Source organism: Myotis daubentonii, chromosome X (assembly GCF_963259705.1).
Source record: "Myotis daubentonii chromosome X, mMyoDau2.1, whole genome shotgun sequence".
In the NCBI taxonomy this organism is placed as follows: domain Eukaryota; kingdom Metazoa; phylum Chordata; class Mammalia; order Chiroptera; family Vespertilionidae; genus Myotis; species Myotis daubentonii.
Window position 1 is genome coordinate 27,474,921 of NC_081861.1, and position 9,348 is coordinate 27,484,268.

General features: G+C 44.5%; 1 pseudogene; it reads right to left on the bottom strand.

The window, feature by feature from the left end:
• Positions 1-2,661: 2,661 nt before the first annotated feature.
• Positions 2,662-3,628, bottom strand: LOC132223442 (armadillo repeat-containing protein 10-like; annotated as a pseudogene).
• Between the last annotated feature and the right edge of the window lie 5,720 nt (positions 3,629-9,348).

Sequence of the window (9,348 nt, forward strand, 5' to 3'; positions counted from 1 at the left end):
GATGTATATCACGTTTATTGATTTGTGAATATTGTACCATCCTTGCATCCCTGAAATAAATCCCACTTGGTCATGGTGTATGATCTTTCTAATGTAATGCTGGATCTGGTTTGCTAGAATTTTGTTGAGGATTTTAGCATCTATGTTCATCAGGGATATTGGCCTGTAATTCTCTTTCTTTGTGGTGTCTTTATCTGGTTTTGGGATTAAGGTAATGCTGGCTTCATAGAAAGAGCTAGGAAGTGTGCCTTCCTCTTGAATTTTTTGGAATGGTCTGAGGAGGATTGGTTTTAGGTCTTCTTTGAATGTTCTGTAAAACGCCCCTGTGAAACTATCCCATCCAAGGCTTTTGTTTGCTGCAAGCATTTTGATTACTGTTTTAATTTATTCAATAGTAATCAGCCTATTCAGGTTTTTGATTCTTCCTAATTGAGTTTTGGAAGCTTGTATTTTCTAGGAGTGTTTCCATTTCGTCGAGGTTGTCCAGTTTTTTGGAGTAGAGTTGTTCATAGGGTTTTTTGTTTGTTTGTTTGTTTGTTTGTTTGTTTTCACAATCCTTTGTATATCTGTGGGTTCAGTTGTTACTTCTCCTCTTTCATTTCTGATTTTGTTTATTTGGGTCCTCTTTGTTTCTTGGTGAGCCTGGCTAGAGGTTCATCAATCTTGTTTATCCTTTCAAAGAACCAGCTCTTGGTTTCATTCAACTTTTGTATTATTTTTTTGGTCTCTATGTCATTTATTTCTGCTCTGATCTGTATTACCTCCTTTCTTTTGGTTACTGTGGGTTTTTCTCCTTCTAATTCTTTAAGTTGGAAGGGTAGATAATTTATTACCATTTTTTCTTGTTTTTTTTTTTTGAGGTAGGCCTGTAGAGGTATGAACTTCCCTCTCAGGACTGCTTTTATTGTGTCCCATGGGTTTGGCATTGTTGTGTTTTCATTGTCATTTGTTTCTAGGATGCTTTTTGTTTCTTCTTTGATCTCTTTGGTAACCAATCATTGTTTAATAGCATGCTATCTAGCCTCCAAGTGTTTGATTTTTTTCATTGTTTTTATTCTAGTTGATTTTTAGTTTTATGCCATTGTGATCAGAGAAGATGCTTTTTATGATTTCTATGCTCTTGAATTTGAACAGACTTTGCCTGTGTCCTAATATGTGGTCTAACTTTGAAAATGTCCTGTATGCACTGGGGAAGAATGTATATTCTGTAGCTTTGGGATGAAATATTATGAAGATGTCAATTAAGTCCATCTGATCTAGTGAGTCTTTTAGGATTGCTGTTTCTTTGCTGATTTTTTGTTTAGAGGATTTATCCAATGGTGTCAGTGGGGTATTAAAGTTCCCTACTATGATTGTATTGCTATTGATCTCTCCTTTGATATTTTCCAGAAGTTGTTTTATGTATTTGGGATCTCCTGTATTGGGTTTATATAGGTTTATCAGAGTGATATCCTCTTGTTGGATTGCTCCCTTTAGTATTATGTAGTGGCCTTCCTTATCTCTTGTTATGGCCTTTACTTAGAGGTGTATTTTGTCAGATATAAGAGTTGCACCCCAGCTTTTTTCTTATTTCCATTTTCCTGAAAATTTTTCCATGCCTTCACTATCAGTCTGTGTGAGCCTTGTTCTGAGGTGGCTGTTTTGCAGACAGCAAATATATGGGTCATGTTTTCCTGTCCATTCAGCTACCCTATGTCTTTTTTTTTTTAGTTACTTTTCTTTTTAACTTAAAAAATTATGATTAAATTTATGCCATAGTAAAAATTTCAAACAGTAGAATGTGAACATATAAAAGTCATTTTCTCACTCCACAGTCCCACGCCCAGGAGTTTGTGTATCATTCTAGAAGTGGCTATCCATATATAACCCTAAATATCTTTCATTTAAAAACATTCGTATTTCATGGGTGTCTTTCCACATTAGCACATTCAGACCTACTTAGTTCTTTAAGACTAGATGATTGACTTAACCATTTGCCTATAGATGGGCACTTGGATGGATCCCAGTATTTTATAACAGCATCTTTACATGCTGGCACACTGAATGGGAGTGGGTGAGTAGTAGCAAACATTTCTCTGAAAAGTTTAGCATTTTCATTGAATAAAATAGATTTTAATAATTAGAATAAACTTTTGAAAGCAGTATGGCTAGTCTGGTAGGTGGACGCAAGAGCATAGGATCTCATTGCTACTATAAGAAGGTCATTCCTACGGCAGTTCTGAAACAATCACATACTAATGCTCTCTCAGGTGAGTAACTACTAATCACAGCAAACAGCAGAAGAGTAGCTTACATATAAAAAGGTCACTGTCACTTCATGTAGAAGAAATAATTAAAGTAGCTCAGCAAAGAGCAAAATAAAAGGAAATATATGTTTCAGAAGAAGCTGTTATATTTTTTTGGTATCAATAAAATGGTCCAAAATAAATCAGAAGACCATGGCAAGTTCTAGCTGTGGAAATGATGAAATCTGATATTTACTGTTTAAATTCAGCATCTGGAATAATTTTGTTTTTCATATTTTTAAAATATATTTCTTTGTTGATTTCAGAGAGGAAGGGAGAAGGAGAGAGAGATAGAAACATCAATGATGAGAGAGAATCACCGATCGGCTGCCTCCTGCACGCCCCCCACCAGGGATCGAGCCTGCAACCCAAAATATGACCTACCAGTTAGAATTTGGATATTATTGTTACCTTTTCCTTCATGTCCGCATCATGATGATTAACTAATGCTCTCATTTTCTGGGCACATTCTTCTCCATATAACAGGAAAAACAATGAACCTTGAGTGAAAGTAGACTGAATAGCTAAATGACCTTCCATTTTGAGGCAGTTATTTATATTCTGAATTAGCGTAAGTGCTCAAAGAAGAATCTCCTTTGCCATGTGGCCATCATAAAGGGAAAGGAATGATGAATCCACTTGTGCACAAAATAGTCCTTCGGTCATGGCTAGATCTTCAGACAAATTCAACAGCAGTTTTAAAACTTGAACCTTGGTGGTTCTATTTCCTGAAAGCAGCACTTGGAACAAGTCTGTAATGTAATTGGTAAACATGTGCTGATGGTCATTGGTAACTGTCATGTGTATTAGCAATCTCAGTTCCACCAACTGCACAGGGGAGTTCAGGGGACCAGAGAAAACATCCTCACAGACTTAATTGACGTATACCTTTATCTTGATTTGATTTTCAACATTCACACTCAGGTTATTTAGTGCATTTAAAGCCTTCTCTTTAATACTGTGGTTGGGATCCTTGATTTTGCTTTCAACAAGTAGAATACCACCCAATTCACAAATAATAGCCTGGTTAGCTGAAAAGGCTGCATTGTTACCCAGAGTGACCAAAGCTCTTTCAATGATTGTAGGATCCTCAGTTAACTCAAGCAGATGAAGGAGTTTCTGAAGTTGTTCAGCATTTAGGACATCATCATATGAACCATTGGTTAAGAATTTTGCAGACCAGGAGGGACACAGCCAGAGCCTTGGCCACCTTGCCGCTGCCTCGACGTCAGCCTATAAATGCAATAGCAGGTGCAGACGCCAGCCCTGAGCAGCAGGCCCACCGCCACCCAGACCATGTCACAGGCACTGCTCAGGCTGCCACTGGGGCCAGGGCAAAGCATAGGGCATGACGCGTGGGGCTAGTGGGTGCCGCCGCTGTAATCTGTGAAGCAAGTGGGTCACGCAGCCACCAGAGCTGCAGCTGAACCACTGGAGAAGAAAGGAAATGGGAGTCTGAGCTCCACCTCTTGGAAACAGCCCTGCGAAAATAGTAAAACCACCCACTCCAGCGGCGACACAACACATCCCGGTGGCCCCCAAGATGGGGCAGTGTGGGGGGGAGGGCCTGTCTCTGTGGAGAACTGCCACACTGTGTGACCAGAGGGGGACACAAGGGGACTGCCACTGCCCAGGATGGGCTTCCCAGGACTTTCTTCCAGGCTCTTGCCACCCCTACCCTATGTCTTTTGATTGGAGCATTTAATCCATTTACATTTAATGTTATTATTGATAAGTACTTGTTTGTCATCACTTTTATTCTTAATGTTTGTGTTTCCTCTTATCTTTCTGTTTCCTCTTTTTACAGCAGTACCTTTAGCTTTTCTTGCATTGCTGGTTTGGTGGAAATAAACTCTCTTAGCCCTTTTTTTTTGTCTGTGAAGCTCCTGATTCCACCTTCAATTTTAAGTGATAGCCTTGCTGGGTATAGTATTCTTGGATTCAGTCCCTTGTTTTGCATCACTTTGTATATTTTATTCCATTACCTCTGGCCTGGTGTGTTTCTGTTGAGGAATCAGTTGATATTCTAATGGGAGATCCCTTGTAGGTAACTTTCTGTCTCTCTCTGACAGCCTTTAAGATTCTTACTTTGTCATTGATGTTTGCCAGTTTAATTACGATGTGTCTTGGTGTCGGTCTTTTTTGAGTTCATCTAGTTTGGAACTCTGTGTGCTTCTTGGACTTGTGTGGTTTTTTTTGTTGCCAATATCAGGGAAGTTTTCTGTCATTATTTCTTTTTTTAAAAAATATATTTTATTGATTTTTTTACAGAGAGGAAGGGAGAGGGATAGAGAGTCAGAAACATCGATGAGAGAGATACATCGATCAGCTGCCTCCTGCACATCCCCCAGTGTGGATGTGCCCGCAACCCAGGTACATGCCCTTGGCCAGAATCGAACCTGGGACCTTTCAGTCCACAGGCCGATGCTCTATCCACTGAGCCAAACCGGTTTTGGCAATTTCTTTAAATAGGTTTTCTATTCCTTGCTCAGTTTCCTCTCCTTCTGGGACCCCTATTATGTGGATGTTGTTTTGTTTTGTGTTGTCTCAAAGCTCCCTTAGGCTCTCCTCTTACTTTTTAAGTTTTCTTTCCAGTTGCTGCGGTGTTTGTGTGTTTTTTCCTACCTTCTAATTCATGGATGCGATCCTCAGCCTCTTCTAGTCTACTGTTTAAGCCTTCCATTATGTTCTTTATTGCAGCTATGTCGTTCTTCATTTCCTCTTGGTTCCTTTTCATGTTGGTGACATTCTCATTCAGCTCCTTATAATTCTCATTGAGTTGTGTGTATTTGTCATCCAGCCATTTGAGCATCCTTATAACCATTACTCTGAATTATTTCGCTGACATGTTACTTGCCTCCATTTCATTTAATTGACTTTTGGTGAATCCTCTTTTTCTTTTCTTTGGGGATTTTTTTTGTCTCCCCATGTTTTGCTGTAATATTTTAATTGTTCTGTGTCCTAGATACAACTGCTTTGCTGCCCAGGTTCTTTGGGAGATGGTGCTACTGGTGTGATCTTTCAGGTCTCCTGTGCTTGGTGATCTAGCAGAGCTCCCTACTTGAGCTATTTGGGTTCTCTTGATGTAGTTGTATCTTGAATGTTAGTTTCTTATTCATGGATGAATTCTTGTCACAGGTTGGCAATGTGACTCACCCCCGGCTTCATTGTGCAAGCTGTTTTGGATGTGATTGTGCTTCCAGCTCTTGTGGAAAAGGTTGTCTGAGGTCTCACTGCTATGTGCTCACTGTGGGTTCCCAGAATCTACAGCCTGGGAGAAAGGATTCTTGGGGCCTGAGGCTCGGATACTGTGACTTTGGCCAGTGTGGTGTGACTCTTGTTGGATTAGCCTCACTCTGCAACTCACTATGAGAGGCCCAGAGCCTGTGACAGTGTGTGTGTTGGGGGGTGTCTCGTAGTCTGTGGTTAAGGCAGTGAGACTCTGGCCAAAGTGATTTTCCTCTCTGAATTACGAGGGGGTTCAGAATCCAGCAGCTGGGGATGTGTGAATCTCAAGGTCTGTGGCTGAAAAAATGTGACCTTGCCCAGGGAGGCAAGTCCTCAGTAACTCACCAAGTTGTTCAGAGGTAGGTAGCCAGGAGGGGGATGTCACGGATCCTACTAAGGGAGCCGTGCACCCTTGGTTGCAAAGGGACACACCCAGTGGAAACACACTGAGAGGCCCAGGAGCTGTCTGCAAGGGGTGTGTGCTCGTGGGGGCCACATGCTGGATCAGAGCGATTGTGGTGTGCCACCAGCTTTGTAGAAGGAGAAGTCCCAGTTTCTGCTTCAGGGGATGCGTGCCCTTGGTTGGATATGCACACCAAATGGCTGCTTATAGAGTTGCCCAGTAGCCGTCCGCTGGGGCAGTGGGCTCAGGGGGCCCTTGTGCTGGAGCGGCGCTACCATGGGGACTGGATGCCAGTGGCCAGGGTTGTGATTTGTGGCAGCTTAGAGAAGCACCCAGGGGCCGCCTGCTGGAGCATCAGGCTCAGGGGGCTTTTGTGCTGGATCGGTGTGACTGCAGTGACCAGAAGTTGGCAGCTGAGGAGGGGGAAGTCTGAGTTTCTGCTGCCAGGGCCTTGAGCCCTTGTTTGGATACAAGTGTGCCTAGTGGCAGCTCACAGAGGCAACTGGGAGTCGCCTGTTGGGGCAGTAGCCTCAGGGGGCCTGTGTGCTGAAACCACATGACTATAGTGTCTGTGGGTAAGCAGCCGGGAAGGAGGAAGTCCAAATTTCTACTGCCAGGGCCTTGTGCCCTTGTTTGGATACAAACACTCCCAGCTGGGGCTCAAGGAGGCACCCAGGAGCCGCCTCTAGGGGCAGCGGGCTCAGTAGGCTTGTGTGCTGGAAAGGTGCAACTGCCGTGCCCAGAGGACAACAGCCAGGGAGGGGAATGTCCCAAGTTTTGCTACCTTGCGCCTTTGGTTGAAATTGCGCGTGCCCACTGGGGGCTCACAAAGCACCCAGGAGTCGTCTGCTGGGGTGGTGGGGCTCAGGAGGCCTGTGCTCCGGAAAGGTGCAACTGTGGTGTCTGGAGGTTGGCAGCTGTGGAGTGGAAAGACTCAGTTTTTGCTGCCAAGGCCTTGGTTGGATTCATGCATGCTCAGTTGCGGCTCATAGAGGCATCTGGAAGTCTTTTGCCAGGGCAGTGCAGTCATGCACTCAGGGGGACCCTGGCGCTGAAGCCATATGACCGAGGTGTCTGTGGGCAGGCAGCCAGGAGTGGGGAGAGTCTGAATTTCTACTGCTGGGGCTGAGTGACCATGTTGGATATGAACACACCCAGCGGGGGCTCACAGAGGCACACCCTTTGTGGCCTTGGGCTCAGTAGGCCTGTGCACTTGAAAAGCACAACAGTGGTGTCCAGGGGTTCGGCAGCTGTGAAGTGGGAAGACTCAGTTTTTGCTGCCAGGGTCTTGAGCCCTTGTTGGATTTGTGTGCACCCAGGGGCAGCTCACAGAGGTACCCTGAGGCCATTTACCAGGGTGGTGCACTCAGAGAGGCCCTTGTGCTGAAGCCACGTGACTGAAGTGTGTGTGGGCAGGCAGCCAGGAGTGGGGGAAGTCTAAAATTCTACTGCTGGGGGCCTTGCATCCTTGGTTGGATTCACATGTGCCCAGTAGTGGCTCACAGAGGCACTCATGGTCCATTTGCCAGGGCAGCACACTCAGGCACTCAGAGGGGCCCTCGCGCACAACCAAGGTGTCTGTGGGCAGGTATCCAGGAAGAGGGAATTCAGAATTTCTACTGCTGAGGCAGTGCATCCTTGTTTGTATAATAGCATGCCCAGGAGGGGCTCACAGCGGCACCCAAGAGCGGCGTGTGGAGCGGTGGGCTCAGGAGGCCTGTGCACTGGAAAAGCACTACTGTGGCATCCACAGGTCTGCCGCTGGGGAAGGGGGAAGTCGCACTTACTGCTGAGGGAGCCGTTCACCCTTGGAGGTGGCGGTCTTAGGGTCTGCAGGTCTGTGGGTGGGGCAGCAGGATTTTGGCTGGAGTGGCTGCGGGGTCATGGGCAGTGTCCAAGGCCTGTCTGGGTGGTGTTGCTGAAGAGTTCCTAGAAGAGGCTTCTCTCCCCTTCAAGATGGTGTGGGTTCCATGCCTGAGCCCCACAGCCCAGGAAGTGCCCACAGGGGTGGTAGGTGCTCCCTGTCCAGGAGAGGCTGGTCTGCCAGCCCCTGCTACTCCTGCCAGATTTAACTGTCCCTCACTCACTCACACACATACCACACACATCCACACACTTTCCTTTCACCCCCTCACTCACTCACATCCTCTCCCTCACCTCCATCCTGTCAGCTGCCATCTTTCTCTTCCCAGGACATTTTCTTCTTTTTTTTTTTTTTTTAATTAAATCTTTATTGTTCAGATTATTACATTTGTTCCTTTTTTTTTTCCCCCCATAACTCCCCTCCTCCCAGTTCCCGCCCCACCCTCCGCCCTCACTCCCCACCCACTGTCCTCATCCATAGGTGCACGATTTTTGTCCAGTCTCTTCCCACATCTCCCACACCCCTTTCCCCCGCAAGAATACTCAGTCCATTCCCTTTCTATGTCCCTGATTCTATTATAATCAACAGTTCATTCTGTTCATCAGATTATTTATTCACTTGATTCTTAGATTCACTTGTTGATAGATGCATATTTGTTGTTCATAATTTGTATCTTTACCTTTTTCTTCCTCTTCCTCTTCTTAAAGGATACCTTTCAGCATTTCATATAATCCTGGTTTGGTGGTGATGAACTCCTTTAGCTTTTCCTTATCTGTGAAGCTCTTTATCTGACCTTCAATTCTGAATGATAGCTTTGCTGGATAAAGTAATCTTGGTTGTAGGTTCTTGGTATTCATCACTTTGAATATTTCTTGCCACTCCCTTCTGGCCTGCAAAGTTTCTGTTGAGAAATCAGCTGACAGTCGTATGGGTATTCCCTTGTAGGTAACTGAGTTTCTTTCTCTTGCTGTTTTTAAGATTCTCTCTTTATCTTTTGCTCTTGGCATTTTAATGATGATGTGTCTTGGTGTGGTCCTCTTTGGATTCCTTTTGTTTGGGGTTCTCCGCGCTTCTTGGACCTGTAAGTCCATTTCTTTCACCAGGTGGGGGAAGTTTTCTGTCATTATTTCTTCAAATAGGTTTTCAATATCTTGCTCTCTCTCATCTTCTGGCACCCCTATAATTCTGATGTTGGTACGCTTGAAGCTGTCCCAGAGGCTCCTTACACTATCCTCGCATTTTTGGATTCTTTTTTCATTTTGCTTTTCCGGTTGGATGTTTTTTGCTTCCTCGCATTTCAAATCATTGACTTGATTCTTGCGCTCCTCTGGTCTGCTGTCGGGCGTCTGTATAATATTCGTTATTTCAGTCCGTGTGTGCTTAATTTCTAGTTGGTTCCCCAATATAAGATCGAGGGTCTTATTAGTTTTCGTGTAGATCTCATTAAGTTTATCGGCAGCTTCTAAACAGTTCTTGAGAGACCTTAAAAGTGTGGTTCTGAACTCTATTTCTTCCATTGACAATTTTGTCCTGTTTCTTTGTCTCCGCATTTTGTTATGCTTCCTTGG